The following is a 23,899-nucleotide window of genomic DNA, read 5'->3' on the forward strand; positions in this document are numbered from 1 at the left end:
TGGGGGCGACAAGGTCTGGCTCTCCGTGGCCATAGCGACAGTGGTCCTATGGATTTAAGCAAAGCCCCCGCTGAAATATACTGGTATTTTCAGAGCGCTTCTTCGCATGCGAGCTGATTGTGGAGATACATATCTGAAGAACCATTTGGAAAGTTGCTCCAGTAATGCCTCGTATTTAAGCCCAGATGTACAAAACCAAATTATAGAAATTTGTGGTGATGAAATTCTCAAAGAAAGGCTAGATGCAAAAGTAAACACTGCAGGCTGCTCCTCCGCACTTGCTGACGAAACGACGTATTTTGCTGGAATCGAACAGCTTAATGTTTGTCCAAGGTACCTAAACAAGGCTGCCAATGACATCGAAGAAATGTTTTTAGGTTTTAGCACTAGAAGAGATGCCCTCTCTCATTGCGACTGCAGGTTCTATGTAAATGTGTACAAACTGCTGAAGATTGTAGTCGTCCTTCCAGTGACTACTGCCAGCGAAGAGATAATATTTTCAAACATGAGATTACTAAAAAACTACTTGCGCTATACAATGTCTGAGGAACGCATGGTTAGGCTGGCGCTTCTATGCGCCCACAGAAACGTCGGCATCAACGTGTGCGAAGTCATTGACAGCTTCGTTAAACTTCTCCGCCGAGTGAAGTTTGTACTTTGGATAGTGAAGCAGTAAAAATTAATGCAACTAAAAAGCTCTGTTCCTTCAGGTTCATAAGCTCGTATTTATGAAAACGGATGGCTGTTCATTAGCTTTTAAAACCGCAGAAATTTTCGCCATTTATTGTAATAGTTAGCATCATGATTAAAATTATCATGCGAATACGAAAACTACGAGGACATTATTAGCCGATTTTGACCGACCTTGCTCATTGAAAGCCCGGCCCACGCAGCGTTTCCCAACAAACACACTCGGATATTGGGTAGTTCAACTTGCCGCATCATGTGTGGCTTTCGTTTGTCGTTTTCTTTCCTTTTTAGCTACCTGATTTTAATTCTTTTTTGAAATGAAGCAATACCCTTCTTTAATTTTGGGTGCAGAATAATTGTTGCCGCTGTGCAGGCAATTAAAATACACATTTTCGTAGTGATTTCGGCATCTTCCTCGATTATTCTATACCCATATAGAGCAGGATGGTCCAACAACATATCACGATTTCTGCGATCATAGTTTTGATCTTTCCTGGTTCGTCTGTCTTTCTATGCGTTAAGTTTACTATCCGTGACTGCGCAACATGTTTATTTGTCTTGTTTGACGCATCATATACAGTGACGTTTGCTGAGATACGTAGATTTATTGGTGACTTATACGTATATTTAAATATCTTGTTGCGAGATTTTGTGTATACAAGCAGTGAACTTTGTTTCCAGCGACACTTTCTTTGCGCTTTATCAAGTTGTACGTTCGCACTTGTATGGTGCATTTTATCTTCGCATTTCAAATGTATATTTTGGAGAACTCCTACTTTTTATATGTACTCACTGTTGCGACTATAATTTCAGTGCAATTACTCACAATACAAGACCGGTAACAGCTGATCCTGCGCAATCCATTGCAACGAAGGACAGCATCATTGGCCGTTGCATATGTACAAACAAGGTTCTTCAATGACATAGATTCATCAAAATGTTTCTCCTCAACTTGTCAAGTTCATGGCCTTTACGCTTTTTTATCAGCTGCATGCACTCCTTGGCTGGTTTCGAACTGATATAGGTTTAAAGTTCGCGTGATATGTTCTTTACTCATTAAATAGACACGGAAACGCGGAAGCATTGATATCAGTTATTTCAGCCACAATTTTTGGGACATAGGAATATATTGTTTTATGAAAAAATACACATTTTACTTGTCATGACAGTGCGTAGCGCTCAATAATTCGTTTGCAACATCTAATATACAATAGCATTAGCAATGGCAATGCAGTTATTATTCATATACTTGATCCCTCCATAAATTCTGTAAGGATGAGGCCGCGATGCAAGTTAATTCCGATGCACCGATGCACCGTAATTCATGGCCAAATACAACCACAATCTCCTTGCCCAAAGCTGTGCCCTCTTCAGTTTGATGGAATTGCCGCTCGGGCCAATGACGTAGAAGCGCGAACATTAGTAGAATTCAACTAGAATTTTTGCTTGAAATGAGAATGTTGCGACAATGAGATAGCTAGTTAAACTTTGAAGTCATGGGGAGAGCGCAAAAGAACGTGGACAGAGACAAGAAACACACCGAGCGCGCTGACTAATAAATGTCTTTGTTTATGGCGTCGTGCAATAAATTTGTTCCATATACGTGGTTTGCCACATGACGTCGGGTTGTCAAAAGACTACGAAAACACGAAGGATAAGAAATGAAAAAAAAGGAAACGAAGGGAATGGGAGGATTAGAGAAGGTAAGCATAAGAATAATATCTTGCCACCGCGCCACTGGCATGTCCAATCGCGGAGGCATTTTCACATTCTAAGTATACCCAAGATATGTGATTTCTTTTTTAGCTAGGTTAATATAGACGGCGTGCTCCTACAACTGCTACCTTTGAAAATAATTCCATATGCTTCAAGCACTAAACGCACGCAAGGGTCCATAAGTGCTAAAGCGCTTCAAGGCGACTTACGGTTTGCGGTTACGGCTTACCAACTTGCAGGTTTACAGTTTGAAGTGGCTGTAATATACGGGGGTATCCAAGCGTGAAAGATGGCGCTGTGTAAGTACCCCCAAATTGGGGGTCTTTAAGGTAATAACGTGAAGTGAAGAAAGATGCCACTGTGCTATGTCGCAGCTAGTTAAACAGCCTTGGGCTACGCATACCACTGCTGAGAGTGTAAACACCTTCTTATTCCCAATTCAACCTTATATTCTCGACGATAACAAGTCACATCCGTTGCCACGTCAGACATCGAAGGCATGGGATTTCAATAGTGCATCGACGCAAGCATCATTTCCTTACATACCTCTCCCTCTTTTCCTCTTTCTATTTCCCCTTTCCTTTAGACCTAGTGTAGGGTAGCAAACCGGACGCTCGTCTGGTTGACCTGCCTGCCTTTCCTCTCCTTGCTCTCTCTCTCTCTTGTCCAGTCTACGAATCTCCGTAACACGTACATTTGCACGCAAAAGTTTTCTGAATGCGGAAAAATAGAAAAGGCTAAATTCATTGGCAGTGAAAACACCCAGCCTGCAGCTAAGAAGTGCACTTCGTAGGCCTCCCACTTCATTGCAAGTTTTACCACCTAGATTGCAGGCTGCCAGGTCCGGAGGAATATTTCACCGTACTCCTAGTTTCCGCATTCCGAACATTTTTCCGTGGGCATGTGTGCAATCGTCAGCAACAAAGCTTAGAGACCCCTGGTGCTGCTGAGTTTTTTTTTCTTTATTTTTAGAAAAAGCTTCACTTCGCCGTCATGTAGCCTCATATCGAGTGGTACAATGCAGTGCATGTCCCAATTCCAGGCTGCGCATGGCCGCGCCCACAAGTGAATTCACAACTTTTCGATGCTGCTGCTGGTGGTCTCGAAACCTTGGCTCGCAGTGGTGCAAGCACGTACTCTTAAGTCAAACCTTTGGTGGGCCATATAAAGACCCGAGAAACCACTTAGCATCCAAGATTGCTTTTGTTTCGTTTTTTTTTTTTTTTGCCTGACGTGTTTACGCAAATTTCCGGGAGAATGCGCGCCACTAAAGACACGTTGTTGTTCACTTACGTGCGACGAAATAAATAGATAACGCAATTTCTTTCTCTCGAAGCGAGAAGCCAAACTGCTTTCATTCCACTTCATTAAAGAAAGAAAGAAAGAAAGAAAGAAAGAAAGAAAGAAAGAAAGAAAGAAAGAAAGAAAGAAAAAGAAAGAAAGAAAGGAAGATCGCTTTGCATATAAGCCGCCGCTCCAAGTATAGAGCGCTTCACCTCAAACTCATTAGTCATAAAAGTTTGATTTGCGTCATACGGGAATATAGCACCGGTACACGAAGTTTCATGAACAGTGAAGACGAAGCTGCTTCAAATTTGTGAAGCATGCGGTAAAGAAATAAAACGAAGAAAAAGACCGTTCGACATGTAGATATCTCACTTGTGTAGATCGTCTTTGATGCACATGGACAATATTTCGCGTATGAGGTAAAGAAAAAGAATTTCGATTCTCTATTGAAATAATCCTCCCACGCATGTAAAAGTACCCGAATTGACTGTGGACGAAAAAAAGATAGTGGCTGTTTATCTGTGGTGTGCTACATCCTAATATCCTAATACACACACAGACTTTACACGGAGACTTTATATAATATATATATATATATATATATATATATAATGCAGACACAGGACAAAGAACTATTTACATAATGTTTCGGCTGGTGGATTAGCCTTCGTCACTTACCGGGGCTGGTCAGCCGGAACGCTAAGAGATATTTCCAAAAGGTCGTAGTGCTGTTTTTGGATTGTATTACGTCGGGTACAACGGGAAGACGTTGATATGCTATATCTCTCTCTATCTTTCGCTGTTTGTATATATATATATATATATATATATATATATACAGACACGACAGGAAGGGGGGGGGGGGAAACCAAGCGGCCCGATTTTTGGTAATCACAGCCAGATGACTCCAACAGATAATAAGGCCAACGAAAGCATAGGGGCAATCATTTGTTGCTGCAGTTGCTATGTAGAAGCAACAAGGTAAAAAAATGAAAGTGGTCGCAAAAAAGAGAGATTAAGCGATGCTTGGCATTAATGCGAAGAATAATAATGTTATAAATAGAATTTGTGTGGGCTCGTGCATATCCCCAATTCTCTGTGAGGTGTTTTCGGCTAAAATGGACACAACACACATTCACGTTGAAAGCCGATTCTGAGATCACCTAATATAGTCTTAGGGTCCTCCTTTCCTCCTTTGAATTGACTTATGAGTTACCCACAACAGCACTCTCAAATTCTTTGATATTGGGCTAGCTCTTCATCAGGATTAAACGTGTTGGGGTTACATAAATCTTGAATTAGGTGCGACTTTGAAGATTTAAAAAAAGTGAGGGTGCGTTAAAATGGCACTAATAAAAAGTTGATTAAAAATTTGGTTAATTAGTCTTCTGAAGCTCATGTAACAGCAGTAAAGTATGAACTCCTAGGAACTCCTAGGAACAGTAAAGTATGAACGCCTAGGAACTGGTCCCCAAAACCTGCACGTTGGCTGCGCTTATAGCCTTTTTATGAAAAAACCTGTATTTTCTAAAAAAGGAACGCCCTGTATATATATACACACCAACGTCGTCATGCTATGACTCCATACTTCGCGCCTTCAGAAACGTTTATGGATTGATTTCTTTCTCCTTTTTTTTTTGCGAGAACTATTTATGCGTGGAATTATTCACCGCATTGACCATATTCTATATGTATTTGTCACTGTAGCAAACCGAACGCTCGCCTCGTTGACATCCCTGCCTTTTCACTCCTTGCTCTCTCTCTCTCTGTTAGAGTTGATACTTCGTTTTTTCTGTAACCACCCTGCTTGGAGCTGCAGAAGGTTCGCACTGTAATCGATACATACGGAAAAATAACTGATAAAAATGTATACTTAAAAACGCATTTCTGTATCCTAAACTGCGGCGGCTTAACTTGGGAAGGGGGGGGGGTGAGAATACAACTGCCCCCCCCCCCCCTGGTCTCCATCGGTGCGCCAGTGGCGATGTTAACTTCTCCAGCTCATTAAAGTATACAGGTCTGTGTCTTGTTCATGCGCCTCTATGCCTGCATCGTTTAATGTCTCGCATCTATTATATATTACTCTAATTGGCAAGCGGACTCTCACTCCTTGTAAGGATATTGCATGCAGCTCCCTATATCTGTTACAGCGGAAGCGTCTGCTCTAAGGGATCATCCACCATCCACATGCAACAGATGGCATTGCCAATTCATGAAGAAAAGCTAGTACGAACAGAAGCACAAGATAATGGGCAGCTACGCTTGCGCGGCGAATTATGAAGCAACCATAGCCACCACGTCTTACGTTACACAACCTAACCGACATTTTGATGAGGCAGTGGAGCACGTCTTCTGCGTAATGCGAGAGTGGCTGCCGTACCGGTCGACAATTGAGAGCTTTCTTTTCACTGCGTCCTCGTTCTCACTCCCGATAACGAAGACTGTGGGAATCCATGTAAGCGAAGCTTTCTATGCTGTTTGCTTTGATGGACAATAATTTGCGGTGCTATTGACGGCGAATGTGTAACTTCTGCATTTAGTCCAATACGAGAGTGGTGGGCTGATGTTAAAAGTCACCTTGCGTGCACCACTTCTGTTTGTCTGCGTAGCACACAGAACACACAGGAAGACGTGTTTGCTTGAGGGGTTGTTGTGCGCCATTGTTCACAATATCTGAGACGGTTGAGCATTACCGTTGCCTCACGTGGCACATCGCATCGTGACAGAGGTGTTAAACTTTAATTGAATTATGGGGCTGTACGTGCCAAAACCATGATCAGATTGTGAGGCACGCCATAGTGGCGGACTCCGAATTAATTTAGACAGCCTGGTATTCTTTAACGTGCACCCATATCTAAGTGCAGTAGCGTTTTTGTATTCCGCTGCCGTCGAAATGCGGGTACCACGGTCGGGATTTAACCGGCAACCTCGAGTAATGCCATAGCCGTCAAGCTACCGCGGCGGGCACACAAGTGTTGATTTGACGCGCAGCCGCTTCCGTAGTGTCCCCTAGACCCTACGGTGCTTTAATGCGGGCTTTCATCTGCACGCCCTGCGTCAGCGGTGCTTAATTTTTGCAGAATATAGCAAGAGCGTACCGTACCTTCAGCTTGCCCGCAAACGTTGTTTCCTTGCCTTCTCACATATTTTCCTTCGCGCGCCCTCTCCCCGTCTATGGAAACTGCGAGAGTGGCAAGACTGTTGCTCACTCGGTTTGCGACATGCGTCGGTTCTACCCATTCTCTGCCTCCTCTCCCCACTCCACTATACCATTCTATCTACCTCTCTTCAGGACTTGCACGTTAGTGGAAAGGTAAGTTCAGCTAAGTGACGGCAATTCTCTGCACCGACCACATTCTTACGAGAAGCTAGTGATGGACGAATCGCACGTCGCGGGAAAACGACACACGCCAGCAATATACTACAGCAATCAGCCGATACATGTATAGTGCAAGAGCTGCGTTGCTCGTCACGACTGCTGCTCGCAGAGCATCGGCTGCCACGGTCCGAAGAACAGTCGCCACGAGTGCCTATACGCTGTTGTCGGTGCTTCTTCGGAACGCGAATGGCATATAACAGATGCGAGGGGGTGAAAGGGTCCAAGGTCGTTCGACGCAGACAGTCTCGCTCGTGTGCCTCGTGGGGCTGCTCGCGCCGATCCACACCGAGGCCCCCGATGGGGTACACTGGTAGCTCTCTTCATTTCGACCCTGTCATCGCGTCTCGCTCGCGCGGCGCGGCTCAACCCTTTGTCGGCGCCGCACTCTGCACACGCACAGGAGAGAGACGCCCTCGCCATCGACCTGGCGGCCTCTCCCCCCGGTCGGCGTTCCGCAATGAACCCGGCGCTTTCTCCCTCCTCTTCGGCCTCTAGCTCCGGCGCAGCAGCGCCGCGCTCCGGCCCGGGCCGACTGCTGCCGCCGACGCTGCTGCACCGACGGCCGGCTGCAGGCGGCCAGTTCGATCGCATCTCGCGGGCTCGTCGCGCTCTCTTCGGCGTCGTCGACCACTGCTGCCGCTGCTAGAAGCGTCCAGCGCAGCCGCGGGCGTGCTGCTGCCTCCTGGCCGAGCTCTCAACCTCGCGCAATTTTTTGAAAGCTCGCGCGCGCGGCGCGCGCGCGCGCTCGCCCCAACAGGGAAAGACAAGCGCGCCTTCTCCTCTCCGGCCTTGCACTTGCTTCGGATCCCAAGAAGCAACTGCGCGGGACTGCGGTGAGTAGTTTTACTTTCTTCCGTCGTGAGTTTCCTTCCCATTCACCCATCAATGCCCGGGAAGTGCGCGCGCACTTGCTGAAGCAACTCCGCACCGAAGATAGGGAAAACTTGGGTCTTTACCACGCGTCGCTTTCGGGCTCGACGCCGGTTGCGCTTGGTTAAAGTTTGTGAGTTGTTTTCGGCGCGTGTGTGGACGTGCGTGCGTGCCTGTTTGCGACAGTTCTTCGAGTGGCCTGCTGTGGTGAGCGCGTGCAAGGATGGCAGCCACGTCCCTGTTATGGTGGTCGGCGAGCGAACACTCATTGAAGTTCGGTAAACCTGTCCTCAATTATGCAGGACTGGCAATTCGCCCGCGGCGAGAGGCGCGCGCACGTGTGGTGTCTTTATACGGACGAGCGCCCGATTTGTGGATTCGTGACTCTCAGGAATCGATTTGTAAATAACACTCTCTCTAATGGCCAGTGCAGCACTCTTCGCCTATATCGCTTTGCGTCTGCTATTGTAGAGCGCTGTATACATACATGTAAATTTCTCGGTTTCAGTCCGTCGATGGTTTTTTATGCGCTATATCGGCGAGCAAGAGAGAAAACAAGACTATTCGCGTATCTGTATCAAGGAGAAGTTTGTTGGAAATCCTACAGATACAGTCTTTCTCTTCTTCCTGTATATATTTTTGCGCAGCAAATATTTTTCAAATGTTCCACAAACACTATTCATGAATTACTGTAATTAAGCGTTCGCCATTAGCATCTCTGCCTACGAAGAAAGTAAGCGTTTAAAGATTTATACCTCAAACGTGCCACTTTGAATTTATTTTCTACTTTTGTGAGTGAAAGTTTCTTGGCTCGGCTTCTAAAGCAAATTTATAGCCAGCAGACCATCAGAAACAATGGGATCCAGCCTCAGAATATGCGCAGTGTGTTGCGAAACTTCAACAGAAGGAAACGTTTGTGTACCCAATGTTTCTATGTCACATGCCTTGCAGCAAATCCTTCTAATTAAGAAAACAACTAAAGCCGTGCGATACTAAAGCCGTGCGAAAAAAAAAAAGACATATTGCAGGTACATATTGAAGCACGCTTGTACACACCTTATACACACGCACACGACCAATCGGCGCACACCTTCGGAAAGGTTTCGTTCAACGAAACGTCGTCCAGGTCTTCCTTTTTTCTGAACCTTTCTATCTGGACAAGACACTAAGTCTTTCGTAACGTTTCTGCAGTATGTCTGCGCGAACATGTGGACAATGAATAGCCGCGATGGGGTTGCATTGAAAAAGCAATCATCGGTGGTCAAGATGACCAGTCGTTAAGCTGAGCTCCGCGATACCGCAATGATAAGACACCGGTGCGGGAACGCACACGGTTTCCGTTGCCCGAAGCTACGTCGTCTATGTTCTGGTCGCGCGCTGTGCCGTACACGCAGCGGAAAACGAGCGACATTGTCTCGGCGCCCGATCAGGGGGGGGCGACGACGAGGAAGTGCAGCCCGAGAGGGTCGGCCGCTTTATCTCCTCCAGTGGCAGCCGCCGCGGGCACGGCACGGGGGCTCCACAAGTGGCCTGGAGCCACAAGTGCTGCGACCTCCTGAAGCAGGAATCGATCGTCGTGGCCCCCACCTGCGGCTACACTACCTGGTGCCCCCTCCACCCGCGCCCTGCGACATCTCTTTCCAAGTTTGCACAGCACCGTCGCTGCCCCGGCTCGCGCGCGCCGGTGCCGTGCGCGAAAGTGGCACGTTTCTGTCCTCGTGTTTGTCCTCCGGCTTCCGTCGCCGAACGGCTTCGGGATGTAGCGAACAGGAAGCGCGATTGGTCTGAGCTCGGCGCTGCACCTTTTAAGTCACGCCACTTGGTACGGGCTGCATGGAATGGGTAAAAAAAAAAGAAAAAAAAAAAGGTGCTGCTGCTTTTATAAGCGTCAAGCGAACTACTTAAGCGTACGCATTTGCGCTAGTGTGTTCGTATATATAGAAGCGTGTGTAGGGTAGGAGCTCTGCAGGGACGCGACTGACCTTATGATCCCGTGCAGCTTTCCCTACTAGAGCTACGAGAGGAAAACGAGCGTTAGTGACAATTCTGTTGCCTTGGTGAATGTACTTTCCGCGCGAGCACGGACGCATTGAAGGTACAGAGTGCACGCAGAGAAAGATAAGAAGGATAGAGCCGGAGGCAGGCGCGATTGCGCAGTTTATTTGTGTTCGACACACCGAATTCAGCCCCGTGGGCTTTTCAATGGGCGCTGCGTGAGCAAAAATTAGACATGTCGTCATAAAAAAAAAAAAAAAAAAAAAAAAAAAAAACCTAAATGACGGTGTCAAGGAGTAGGGCGGGAGCAGGCGATGGATGCTAGGCTAGGTCTGTTGAGATGCCTTTATAGGTAGAGCTTTTCGCAGTCCACAGCGCCTGAAGGGCAGCAACGAAACACTTGCTGTCGCGTCGAAACACCGTCATTAATTGGTATTGTTTTCTTGTAGGAACACTGTCCCGGGTGTTTGATTCCAGCCTTTTCACCCCCTTTTGCTGTATTATATAGAGTGATTCTCATTTCGTTTGTCATCCACTTGAGACCGTAGATTATTGCGGCAACTTCCCATGAAGTCGCATTATGTGATGTACGTGACCTGCGTGAACACGGGCTTCTGCTGAATGACCCCCCAAAGTTGAAGCGTTTATGCGGGTTTCTTTCATTTTATTCGGGGGCTGACGGCTCAGTGGCTCCTTGCGTCAAGTGCCAGGAGGTAACTTGATATGTCCGCAGCGCGTTAAACAAAGGCCTTCGTGCGCTCTAAGCCTTCTTGTTTGTTTGTTTAATAACTCCATGTCTTTGCGTTTCCGCAACAGCAGCGAGCGTGTGTGGCGCTCAAAAATACAATCGAGAGTTTGATTAAAACTCATCTGGTCGAGATTGTTCATAGTGAAATGTAAAACGGATGCCTGTCAAAAACATAAAAAAGAAAAGAAAAAAAAAACAAGACGTTTCGGCTCCCATACTGGGGCCTTGTTCACTATGTAAGCGTGGCCCCCGCATGAGCAAAGCGTATGGGAGCTGAAACATCTTGTTTTCCTTTTTCTTTTCTTTTATTTTTTAGGTTTTTAGTCGGTGTCCGTTTTACCTTTGACTAAAAAATGCACTTACGTTCAATAATGCCCTTCTAGATAAAATTTCCCCATTTTGCTTTTGGCCCGGGATGCTACTACTAAATAATGCTAGCCCCTCCCCAGGATCTTGTTTAAAGGAGTTATGCAATTTCTTGCCTCAGCGGCATTGCGTTCTTTACAAAGTACATGAGTGAGTCCAATAAGCAGATTTTTTCCTTGCCTGAAGTAAATGGAAAACGTTTTTTGTTTTCTTGACGCTTCCCTGTCAGTGCTTGTTTTCCTGAGCGTTTATCGTGCTTCTGTGATTTGATGTATTACCTATTCTGATCGCAAGACAGGAAAGAAAGACCCGCCGTGGTTGCTCAGTGGCTATGGTGTTGGGCTGTTGAGCACGAGGTCGCGGTATCGAATCCCGGCCACGGCGGCCGCATTTCGATGGGGGTGAAATGCGAAAACACCCGTGTTCTTAGATTTAGGTGCACATTAAAGAACCCCAGGTGGTCCAAATTTCAGGAGTCCCCCACTACGGCGTGCCTCATAATCATTTCGTGGTTTTGGCACGTAAAACCCATAATTTAATTTAATTAATTAAAAAAGAAAGACATATTCCTTGTTCAGCTGACCATCCTGACCATTCAGCTAAGCATGGAATGTGAGTGAAAATCACGCGAAGGTGCTTCACTACGGCATGTGAGACTTTCACTTAACGTTCCACCATCTATTAAGAACGAAAGAAGCTGAACAGCCACTTTCTTGAACGTGACGGTTCTTTACGTTGCTCAGTTTGTCTGGGACATGTTGTTGTCACCTGGGAAGGCCAAAAGAGACCTGGCCTTTACTCAAACCCATGTTCCCGACAGACTTGCAACTTAGCTTCCATTTTCAATCATCTGCTTGAAATAGCCCCGTGGTTTCGAATACGCGGCAGAGCTCTTGCGTACCTCCTAAGTTCTTCTGCAAAGCTTAAGAAAAATTGATAATCACACTACACACGCGACAGTGCATCACAGTGGACGAAGTGAACTTGGTACTTTCGCTCTTTGTTGCGTACTGTGTCATTCGCTGAAAGTACTATGCTTCGTTCACGTAATTGCTCCATTTTTTTACATTGTTGCTTCATTGCTGGAGCAGTCTCGCTTCTTTCGCCTCGCGTTCCCTCCTTGTGCTCTTTAATCAGGAAATAGCTTATTGCTGTAGGTATGTATGTCGGGAATGTCAGATTTCCAACGTTTCCAGCATCATCAATATCACTCGACCCCTGATATACTCGTCCTCTCACTTCTATTGGTCCTCCTTTTGTGATGCTAATACCTCTTACCGTTTCTTTTAATCAAATGAAGTGATAATATGAACCCATTCGTAAAATGAGCCCCGAAACCTACTTGCTGGGTGGGGCCTTCAAAGATGTAACCGTACGTGTCTACACCGCATTCGGTTACGCCGCTTGCACAAACTACATCTTGTAGTACAAACTTCAATTGCACGCACTGCAACGCATTCGCAACATTGCAGTGCGTGCAATGACCCGCCGTGGTGGCTCAGTCAGCTAAGGCGTTGCGCTGCTGAGCAGCGGCGAGATCGAATCCCGGCCGCGGCGGCCGCATTTCGATGGAGGCGAAATGCAAAAACGCCCGTGTGCTTGCGTTGTAGTGCACGTTAAAGAACCCCAGGTGGTCAAAATTAATCCGGAGCCCTCCACTACGGTGTGCCTCATAATCAGAACTGGTTTTGGCACGTAAAACCTTAGATGAAGAAGAAGTGCGTGCAATGCGTGCACTGGCTTAACTGGTGTTTTATGCATCTGCACATGCTTCGCGGCCCTAAAATCTGCCTTAAATTTACGTAGCAACTATTTAGGGTTGTACAATGTACGTAGAACTCAATTATAGCAGCAGTGGTAGGGCTCTGCGCGAATCGAAAACGCTTAGCCTTTCGCAGAGACACTGGCCCCGATGAGGCACTTGTTATACTGTGTGTGCTTGTGTATGTTGTGTACGATGTTCTAGGAATGCATGAATTCGGGCATCACCCTCGTCGTCTGGACCGACATGCAAGGCGTATGCCGAGACAAACATCTCCAGTATTATTTAAAAGAATGTTTCCTTCCCTCTATACGATCTCTTTATTGAAACTGTCAAACGCAAAACTACAGTGAGGAGACAGGCGGAAAGCAGGGGGTTTCAACCGAAATGAGTGCAGTTTGCTACCGTCCGCGGCTGGAAGGGGAAACCAGGATGCACAGAGAAGTATTGGAACGTATACAGCGCACACGAATGACCGTGCAGCACACATACGTATGCCAGCCATTCTCGCAAGCCCGCATGGGGTGCCGGAGGCGAAAAAGCGTATACTTGCAGTCTTTAGGGCAGACCTTATCACTATGACCCACTGTGTTATGAGATATTTTGTTCTGATAATGGTCGATTGTCCATCCGTCAGATGCAACGCACTTGCAGCATTTCGCCATCTCAACACTATGTTTTGCACAGACAACGTGGGAGCGAATTTGTTTCATCAAAGCGGCAGGTGTCGCCGCTAGGGCTCTCGGACAGTCCGACGAGAAGTTAGAGACCTAGAGTAAACGTATTGTACTCTTTCTGGCTATTTTGTGCATAGATAATAATACTGTACATCTCGGGTGCACGAGAAAATCAAGCGAAAGGTGCATGGCGCTCGCGTTCTTCCGCGCTAAAAGCATCGCCTGTGAAGTTAGCAGTTGCTAATATGAAATCTGCTAATATACTTTGGAAGCACGGCACCTGTACCAAACAACACAGGTTCTCGACCACCAATAGTGAAGGCCCTGCAAAAACCGTCATGAACTTACGAACGTTTCCAACGTTAGCCACCCTCCCCCGAACACTAACACACCTCCACCCATGACACGGCGCTCTTAAATCACCTTTCTCGCTTGCATAATGGCAGAACTGAAGGAAGGAGCAGCACACCTTAGTTGACGACATCGCGTAATCCGCTCTCGATAGCCTTACCCTATCTCAGGAAGCACAATTTCAACGTCGGCCTGAATCTCAGCTTTTGGAGGCATCGTTAAAACTTTTTCGCTCAGAATGGGGCTGCAGCACGCAATGTCCCGCCTAACTTGGGCGCGCCGTAAACGTTTTACAGGTCGTCTCTCTCTCTCTTTTCTTTCTTTCTTTTGGACACTCAGAAACTGTTATGTACATTGCCACCTACTTTTGCAACATAATGACCCTTTCTTTAGTTTCCTTTTAGGCACTTGAAAAAAATAGAGCAGTCGTAAAGCTAAAAACAGTTATTACGCGTGATGCATGGAGGGAAGGAGAGGGTGGGGTCAATATAGCGTAGGTTTATTGGTCGAGAGAAGAGAAGATAACTAATTGTGCACGACATGCTTGCTTATAGCTTGATGACAATATTCTTTAAAATACTATCTGCTATTATCAGGTTAAGTGTAAAGGCACCCGACAAGGCTGCCGGAAGTTATTCGCAAATCTTTGTTGCTATAGCTTCCACGGCGCTGGTGTCACGTGATCTTGCAATACAAAGCCCAAAGAGTCCGTCGCAAAGGTTTGTTTCTTCTTTACGGCTCTTTCTATTAGTGCAGCTTGCAGTACAACACTAACACAATAATACACCTGTCAACTTGTTCTTAACAAAATGCTTGATGTTTTATACACGCTTCGTGCAATTATAGTTTTGTCTGAAACTGAAGCAATACCCGCCTTGACGTTGGCACTGCTGTCGAGCGTCCTTTCTTGGTGGCCACCTATCTGTCTTGATTGAATTAAATGCTGTATCTCGCTCTCTCTGTAGCGGACGAGGATGACGTAGGGACTGAGCCTTGACAGGCGCCTCCTTTTTTTTTTTGTGGTTGATTGCCTTTTTTGTGTGTGTGTTTGATGGCACCGCATCAAGCCACACATTTAGTCTGCTTATATTTATTGCTCTGAGAATCAAGTGTGTACGGTGGCGCTGTTGTAGTGTACAGATGTGGTTTGCGTATGTCCTCGCACCATTATTCTCTTTTTCTTGTTTTTCAATTTCATTATTTAATCCCACCATACTCTTGCAGCTATACCCAGGCTGCCCAACTGGAATTACTTCTGCGGAATCTCCCTGCCTCTTGCTCCGCCCCAGCCCACTTTCTTTTTCTGTGTGTGCTTGTGTTGTTTATTTTTGCCTTTTATTGTATATGCACACGTGGAAAGGTAATATTGTATTTTTGTCGTCTAATAAGTGAGGGAAAATTTGAAGGAAGGCTACATTAGAGCCGGCTATTCCAATACACTGTAAAGAGATTGTCACGACCCATTTCCCCATGATTATGCACGGACAATATCACAAGCACACAAACCTACAAAAAAATTAAATGTAAACAAGACAGAAAAAAATGAATTAGCGACCCATATGCACCCGCGTTAAGTAAAAGAAGTTCATGTCCACTGTGCAATAAAAACAGTACTATATACGTAGCACACGAATAGGCATGGAGGAAGTTGTTCTACATCAAACACTCAATAAACATAGAGTTCATAAGAATGTCCTAATCAAATCAAATTATTTAGCTGTCGGTCTACATGGAAATTCCCGTAGGGCTGTCAAAGGCGGGGCATGACCATGGACTAAGTGATTTGGCGACAAAACAATCACGTTTATCAAAGTGATTCAACTTATCGTGCAAGTGGACTATCTTATGATCATATGGTAGACAGTCTATTAGGAGGTGCTCCACGGAAGCGTTTGGGGTGTCACAATATGTGCAGTTGGAGTTTGTCTCCTTTCTCATGCTACCCGCCATGGTATATAGCTTGCGCTGTTGAGTTCGAGGTAGGGTATGATCCCGGCCACGATCCCGGCTCGTGTACTTAGAGTATGGTATACACGTTAAAGAACCCCGGGTGGGCGAAATTAACTCGCAGTCACCCCTATGGCGTTCCTCTCAATCACATTTTGGCATGTCAAACCCCAGAGTAGTGTTTTTTTTTTTTCTCTCGCGGTGCAATAATTGAGGTGCGTAGGCCACGTCCGGTCGTAAACGGTGTAGAAGGGTATCTAACATAGGGTTGGTTTTCATGTTTACAGAAATCCGCAGAGTATGGTAGGCTCAATATAGCAATGCCGTCTTGGTTTGCTCATGTAACCACATATCTTCAGACATTGTCCTACCCAGCTTGCGTAAAACGCTTTTGACGTCAAATTGGACAAATGCTGATGATTCGTGCTCGCTATGTACGTGGCCGCCAATACACTGACCATCGCATCATTTTCTCGCAACCGAGTTCACTTTCAGTAGATCCCTCGTCAAATTGGTGTTACGGGAAACAGTATGCCGACCGACTGGCGGCTGGTGCTCGCTGCGTGAGTGTGTTGAGTCATGTGCACTCCTTAATTGACTCCTGGCTCCGAATAACCTTTGGTATATTGAAGCTAATCTCTCGCAACAAGTTAGTTGTACGGCAATGATCAGCCACATTTACTCATCCAATTTATACCCTACGACTTTTTTTTCTTCAGAACATTCGAAGCAGAAATCAGAAATTATAGCTTAGAATGAATTCAGGGACTTTACGTGCCAAAACCACGATTTGATTATGAGGCACGCCGTAGTGGAGTACTCCGGATAAATTTTGGCCACCAGGGGATCTTTAGCGTGCTCCCAATGCACGGAACACGGGCATCTTTGCATTTCGCGCCCCATCGCCCCCGGGATTTGATCCCGCGACCTCATGCTTAGCAGCGCAACATCATCGCCGCTAAGCCACCGCGGCGGGTAAAGTATAGCTCAGAAGGTTTATATAACGAAGTGGCCTATAGTGAGTTTTAATATTAAACTATCGTGTAAGCTTACCGACAGGCATACACGAAAATGCCGAGAAGTATTTGTTCGCTGAAAATTCCTTTATAAAAAGATATATGAATTGCTGAATGTAAGCTACTTAGCTGACCTAAGGAAACGTTGCGAGGGCATTGCGCAGAATAGCTGAACGATGATAACGCTAGACGTGGCGCTGCTGAGCACGAGGTCGCGGGATCGAATCCCGGCCGCGGCGGCCGCATTTCGATGGAGGCGAAATGCAAAGACGCCCGTGTGCTTGCGTTGTAGTGCGCGTTAAAGAACCCCAGGGGGTCAAAATTAATCCGGAGCCCTCCACTACGGCGTGCCTCATAATCAGAACTGGTTTCGGCACGCAAAACCCCAGAAAGAAGGAGACGATAACGCTAAGGGATGCTTCAATACGCTTTCTAGACGAAGCCATGCCAATTCATACAAAAGCTCGTGCACTACCCATAATTCCTGCGGTACTTGAGCTAGACTATGGCTGCAGTGCCTTGATTTCCCAGTATTTGCGCGTGAAGCTCTACGCCTAATTGCGGCCCACTTTCGTTATTCTTGCCTTCCGCCGTAGCCTATAGCATATCTCTGGCCATCGCGACGAGTGCCAAGGTCCGAAAAGCCTCGTCGTGGTGCATGAAGTGTGCACGAAAGACTCGTTGTGCCGATATGGCGCGCCATCGGTATCGAAGGGCTAGGCCACCACCAAACGCATAAAAAACAAAAACAAAATGAAAGCATAGCTGGCCGCAGGATGCCGACAAGTGAACCAATGCGCGTATTGGTGGTGCACAGCGGGACGAAGGGAGGGGGCGGAGCGAGCGGCGTTATAGGCGCTCTTTTCCTTAGTTTGCATTCCAGTGAGTCTGTCAGTGCGACGCGTATAGCTTCTATGCGATAATCCTCTTTCACGAAATTTCATCCTCCAGGTGAAGAATGTCGAATAGAGATTTCAATTCATTGAGTCTATTAGCCCTATGAGATTATTGCAAAGTTAATCATAATAAACCTTGAAGTTAAATATATAACTGTCTATACGCAATCAAGCCGAAAATGTATATGGGGGAACATAGCTAGGGCCACCGGCATTTTATTGCCCTAAGTTTGGAAATGTCGTGTCGTTGAAAGAAAAAACTAAAGGACGCCCTTTATATTGTGAAACAGTCTTGATTTCATTTTCCACATACAACGCACCTTCAAAGGAGACGGGGAAAATTTCCAGTCGCATCTTTCCTAAATTAACAATTTTCGAACGTTTTAAAAAATGACCATATCAGCTTTGTCCTCTTAGGTTCTCATAAGATAAAGCGTTAGTAATGAAACTAAAACAAAATGCGTTGCTTCATTTTGGACCGGTGGGCTGTAGGAATATAAGTAAAGCGCCGTCCGTGTTTTGTACGCAGTACGCGCGCCACCTGAAATAACGTTACCGGGTCGCCTATAGGTATCCGTGTCGTTTGGTTAACCTCCCTGCTTTTATCATCTCACTTATCTCTCTCGTGTCATCGATCCTTTTTTCGATAAACGCGAAAGTATTGCAAACGTCATTTACAGGAGAAACGAGCTCCACTTTGTTCCTGGAGATATTAAAGACAGCTAACGATGCATTAGTCCTCTGGAGTCTGGCCACCAGCACGCTTTCCTCCCGTTAGAGCACTTCCCAAAACCGATAAAACTTTCTCTGGCCTCATAAAACGCGTTCATCCCGCAATTTTTTTTTTTTTTTTTGTCCCCTGCGAAACAGCATTACGATCAATATTGCTGGGAAGAATGGACAAGTTCACAGCTCAAACGTACGAAAGGAAATTCGGCTCAGGTCGATGCGGCCCATATCTTGATCCTTTTATGCCCATTTGGAACAATACTACACCGCATGATCGACCGTTCCAGTCGAACTCGACAGCTGAAAGTCGATACTTCTCACGGGGCTAGGCTCGTGCGCTCGATGCACCTCAGAGCTGAATTGAAAGCGTCGCTTGTCGTAGCGAGGGGCTTGTGCAGCCTTTTCGGTGACCTTCGGTTGCCGAAGTAGTGAAACGCTGCCGGAAAAGCCAAAATGAGCGATGGAGAAGGGATTGTAGAGTCCGCGGATAGCGCCGTGTTGTGGAACCAAACAACGAGAAGGATGGAAAGTGATGGTTCGAGAACAGCGCTGCATGTTGACGCCAATACCAGCATGTGCTGGAGACTTGTATCTGTGCCGCGTTTTCGCATCAACCGCTGGGTAGAACGGCAATTATCGGCCGCGTAACTGCTACGTATTGCCGAACGAAAAGGTTTACCGTACGGCAATACGGCATGACTAAATCTCTATACTCGCACACGCGGTTAGTCATGCATACGCGTATGCAGGCGGAATGCGAAAGTGTGCACCGCCTCCGCGCAGACCACAAATGATGTGTGCGTCTGTTGTCAAAACTACGCAGGACAGAGCGGGAATGCTGACAAAAAGCCGCCGGAATTTTTTCCTGAACATTGTGTTTAATTTTCAATGGCTCTAAGTTCTATACGATGAAGAAAAGTGTCCACCTCAATCTGGGGACGTATTCTCGGACGATCACTTTGAGCGATACTATCGCCTTCGCGCGACGTCGAGCTTACCAGCCAATCAGGTGATCCGGTTTTGCTCAACCAGTCAATAGGTGCGCACTGAAAGTGATATCGCCGAAAGCGACTGTCCGAGAATACGTCCCATAGATAGATAGATAAATCACTTTATTGAAGACCGAGGCAGGAGAGCCGGGTTTTATCCCGACCCCCCTGCGGGCCGCCCGCACCCACATTGGAACCGGCAGGGAGTACCTGCCCGCGGCATCGGGGGCCCCTTGGATTGCCCAAAGCTGACGGTGACGATCCGTGCTTTTGATGGCGGAATAAATACGTCCCATGTATGCCATCTGAGTAGCAGTAGCGCGATAGAATTCTCGCTGTACAGCCCGGCCGCTGCCTTTCTGCGTTAAGAGTGGCGCGGCGTATCTTTGACGACTAGTGCTTCTCTTAAGCATGCGCGTGCATGTTACACAGAAGTAGGCGCTCAAAGATCGTAGTTATGCCAAATTCGGCAGGGTACCCAACAAAGCAAGACATATACGGCTTCGGTTTCAGGAGTTTAGATGCCTATTCGCCATTGAAGTTCGGGCTTTTTCGAGTGATGTCATTCAAATGGCGCAGGAAGAGCGGTTATGTTGCCAGAGAAACTTAGGTAGCGCCCTCTCGCGGCCCCACAACAGTTTTCTTGTTTCGTGACGATTGTTTTCCGTGGCCAAACGTACCTACGGGATTTGGCTTTCAAATCCGCGTGAGTTTACCATCTTGAGAAGGCAGCGCCCTTGTGTCTATTTCGTTAGCGCTGCCGCATCAAGATGTCGATTCTTCTGCCCTGTGAGTTGGCAAGTTTGGTGCTTCGATACGTCTAACTGCATAAAATAGCAACTCCTTTCTGCTCCATCGGTGTAGAGGCACCCCCTCCTCCCCTTGTCACTACACTTCATTGGGAAAACTTCATCGCCCATTGTGAAAATAAAAACCTACGAAGAAAAAAAATTCGTGCATGTTTTCTTTCTTTTTTTTAATTTCAAGTTACCCGGTTTTTCCGCTGTTTACCTCGAAAAAACGAAGTCGCGAGAAAGAAATGTTTTTAAAAACTAAGGACCATTCACTGCTCACGAGCACTAAGAATAAGATCGAACTAACGAAAGCACTACGAGTCTGCTGGCATTGAACCAAAGAACAATAGCGAGAGTTCCCCTACCTGATGTCACGTCCGCGGTGCCACCATCGGTCACGCTCAGAGCCAATCGCTTTTCGCTTCCGCGGGCTGTCTTCCCGATTACGCCTGAACACTTCTTCGGAGGCCGGGATCAGTGACGCCCATAATCGAGAGGCGGTTGAGACATCTGCAGTGAGGCTTAGACGCACCCAGAATCGACAAGCAAGGGCGCCAAGTTTGTGATTGATTATCGCTCGCAGCCGCCTTATTTGAGTGCGATTAGGAAGAGCGGGGAGAGCTTTATCCCTGGCAATGTCAAGGATGAGCGGAGCAAACGCGATGGATTTGGTCGGAAGGTGTGTCTACTTCCTTCGAAGGGCCCGGCTGTGGCTTGCAGTTTGACTCCAAGGGCAATAACGTCTCTGATTGACCATTTTTATATTATGCTTTGTGTGGTCGTCTAAAGAATGAGACGTCCCTACAGTTTATATGAGCGAATACCACCATATCATATTCCAAGTGTTCATTTGTACACAGCGTACCGACGCTCATCCAGAAAAAGGCTTCCAAGAACGGGTTGAGCTTCCAAAAGACGGCTGCTCACGCTCTAGTTCATTTCCGCATTTCTCCGTATATAAAGCTCTAAGTGCGTTTTGATGCCATAAATGTCTTCAGTATTTTGAGTTGCGCGTACGTGTTCAAGTTCATGCAATTCGCCCAGAACATTGCATAAATCTCCTTCGTCTTCCTTCTAGTCAAAAGCCAATAAGATGTTTCCTCGGTAGGTATACTTTTAACTTCGTGTTTAAGGAACTCCCACTGAGCGAAAAAGAGCCAAATCACAGAAATCTGAGGCCTGAGTTACAACTTACGTGACGCGCTTAAGGAAGCATTGTAACTGGTTAATGGGTTTTCACACATTCTATAACCCATATGCGTAATTTTTGGTATCGACTGCTAATAAAGGCAACGGGAGGCCACCGTGCTGAACGACACTGCATGCTTTGGTTCGATGCCTAAGACTTTCTGCTTCCGAAGAGGAGGCAATGGTCCCTCAAAGATTCAGGGTACTGTAATTACCAACGCGAGAAAGCGTACTTAAAGACACACAAATGCGATCACGCCGTGAATGCGAAGTACCCTAGAAAGTCGTGGCGACATCCGGCATTTTTATGTTCACCGATGTCACTAAGCTCGAAGTCACTATCTAGAAACTGCAAAACGTCCCTTCTCACATCACGCCTCAGCTGTTAGGACGAACAATGTTTCGAAATACACGCACAGTTAATTCCAAGAAAAGATGAATAAACGCGGGAGCAATACGCTAGGTTTGTTCTCAAAATGAGAAGAAGCCCTGTCATTCACGTAACCTGTTCGAAACAAACACACACAAACCCGAAAACTGTATCATTAATAATATTATACACCATATTAGGCGCCCTTCCCTATCTGTACACATATACGTCACACTTAAACTGTTTCCGAACAAACAACATTCAAGCAGCGGAAACGACCGTTGCATAGCTTAAGTAGATTTAATTGTCATCTTTCAAATGAGTTGGAGCTGCCTCCGTGTCTTCAGAATATTCAATTTTTGTTTACTGGATATCAACATTATTCAATTTTTGATTGAGTAACAAATGAAGGGGCTGAATTTGCCATCAATTACCGTGTGATCCACCGACATTAGTCAAGTTATTTGTAGTCTAGCGAAAGCTGCTCATCAGTCGCGCAGCTTTCGCGGTTGGCAATTACGGCAGGGTTTTTTGCGCCCGGCATAACTTTGAGAGCGCTGGCGTACGTGCCTGTGTTTCGATAGCCACATCAGGCAAGAATGTAGCTGACGAAGCCCACGTTGTGCATATTGCGATTACGTTGCTCTGAACCGGAAACACTTGACGACTTTCTACTTGCTTGCCGGCGATTTTCCTCGTTAAGAAGCTTTTTCGAGGTCCATATAACCAACCTTGGCCTCAGCTTGAATGTTAGCGTCCTGCTTTTCTTTGGAGCTTCCAGGTTGGGGTACAGTCATCTTAATGTTTGCAATGCGGTGAAAGACATCATTTTTGATTCACATCTCCTGCCTTCCTAAAAAAAATCCATGTGATTTATTTTCAATAATTTTCTGTTCACTTCACTGCGATATTTTATGATAAGCTCACGGTTCAATAACACGTATTTTCCCAAAAGCGCCTTTTGTGCAAACTGCCCAGTTCTCTGCAGATCTCCCAAGCGGATATGAGCCACTTGTGCGGAGCAAACAACAACAGCAACGACGTCGACGACGACAATTTGTTCTTGAGAAGGTGACTGTGTCCACTGTGAGAGGCGGCCGCTGCCACAGTATATGAGTTGATTGCCGGAGGGATTGCTTCAAGCTAGCAGATTTTCTTTTCTCGCGGGGCTAAATAAACGCATCAAGATTTGTGTGCAGACGACTAAATTGGTCCGTGCCTAATTCAGCTTGGTGCTGCTCACGCTGATTGTGAACTGACATCGATGAATGAATAGCTCGCGCCACCTTTACAGAAGGAAATAATTTGTGTCAACAAAACTTAAACGAATTCTTAACAAAACATGTCCCTTCTCTGTCTGACTGTCCCGGCTAAAGTTTGCGATTATTATTCCACACTGAAATGGATTCACCGTTGGGCCTAATGACTTTTTTTCGGATCCCCCGATGTGCTAGCCCAGCAGTAGCAGCATATGTTTACTTTTGCTGTGCGTGCCGTGCCGTTAGCACCTTGCACCATTTTGTTTTGTAAATTTTTCTGGGAAATTCTGTGAAATACTGTGAGGGGGTTTAATGTGGTAAGAAAAATATAGCAGAATTATGGGCACGGTTTCTCATTTGACATTTTTGCACAGTAAGTAAAAGAGCAGATGGCAATGTGTACCACTTCTGGCGTATTGGGTGCTACCTGGAATACTTGATTTTCTTTGCCTATCACGTTGCCATCCACGGACAGTTTCGAGACGTCCTTCAGCAGCTACTTCCAAGTAACATTCCTGGTGAATGTTTAAGGGAAATTCTGGAAGAAGTAATTTGAAGATGTGAATAATGGTGCTTAACAATAGAGTTAAACTTGTTTACTGTATATCTGCAATCCTAATCTTTCCCCAAAAATCCTTTAGGTGGCATGGTAGAGTAGTGAACTGTATTGTTTGTTCAGCGCTGGCGACACCTCTTTCTTATTATTATTATTTTTCTTTTGTTTTGCTTTAGCACTGCTCCGTAGTAATGATCAGAGAGACCCATAGTTTTGCTTGCTTCGCCGTAATCTTTCTCAACGTCTTTCTCACTGTCGATGAATCATGTGATGAGCTCATCATCCGAACATACTCTCTCATCCATCATCTCACG

General features: G+C 46.1%; 1 protein-coding gene across 1 annotated transcript in view; it reads left to right on the forward strand.

Annotated features, from left to right (window-relative positions):
• Window positions 1–7,623: 7,623 nt before the first annotated feature.
• LOC119436680 (protein qui-1-like) overlaps window positions 7,624–23,899 on the forward strand; it is a 556,193-nt gene continuing 539,917 nt past the window's right edge. Inside the window, exon 1 of the mRNA XM_037703643.2 lies at window positions 7,624–7,905. The gene's annotated coding sequence lies outside the window, so the exon portion shown is untranslated. The remainder of the gene's footprint in view (window positions 7,906–23,899) is intronic.

This window comes from Dermacentor silvarum, chromosome 1 (genome assembly GCF_013339745.2).
Source record: "Dermacentor silvarum isolate Dsil-2018 chromosome 1, BIME_Dsil_1.4, whole genome shotgun sequence".
Lineage (NCBI taxonomy): Eukaryota > Metazoa > Arthropoda > Arachnida > Ixodida > Ixodidae > Dermacentor > Dermacentor silvarum.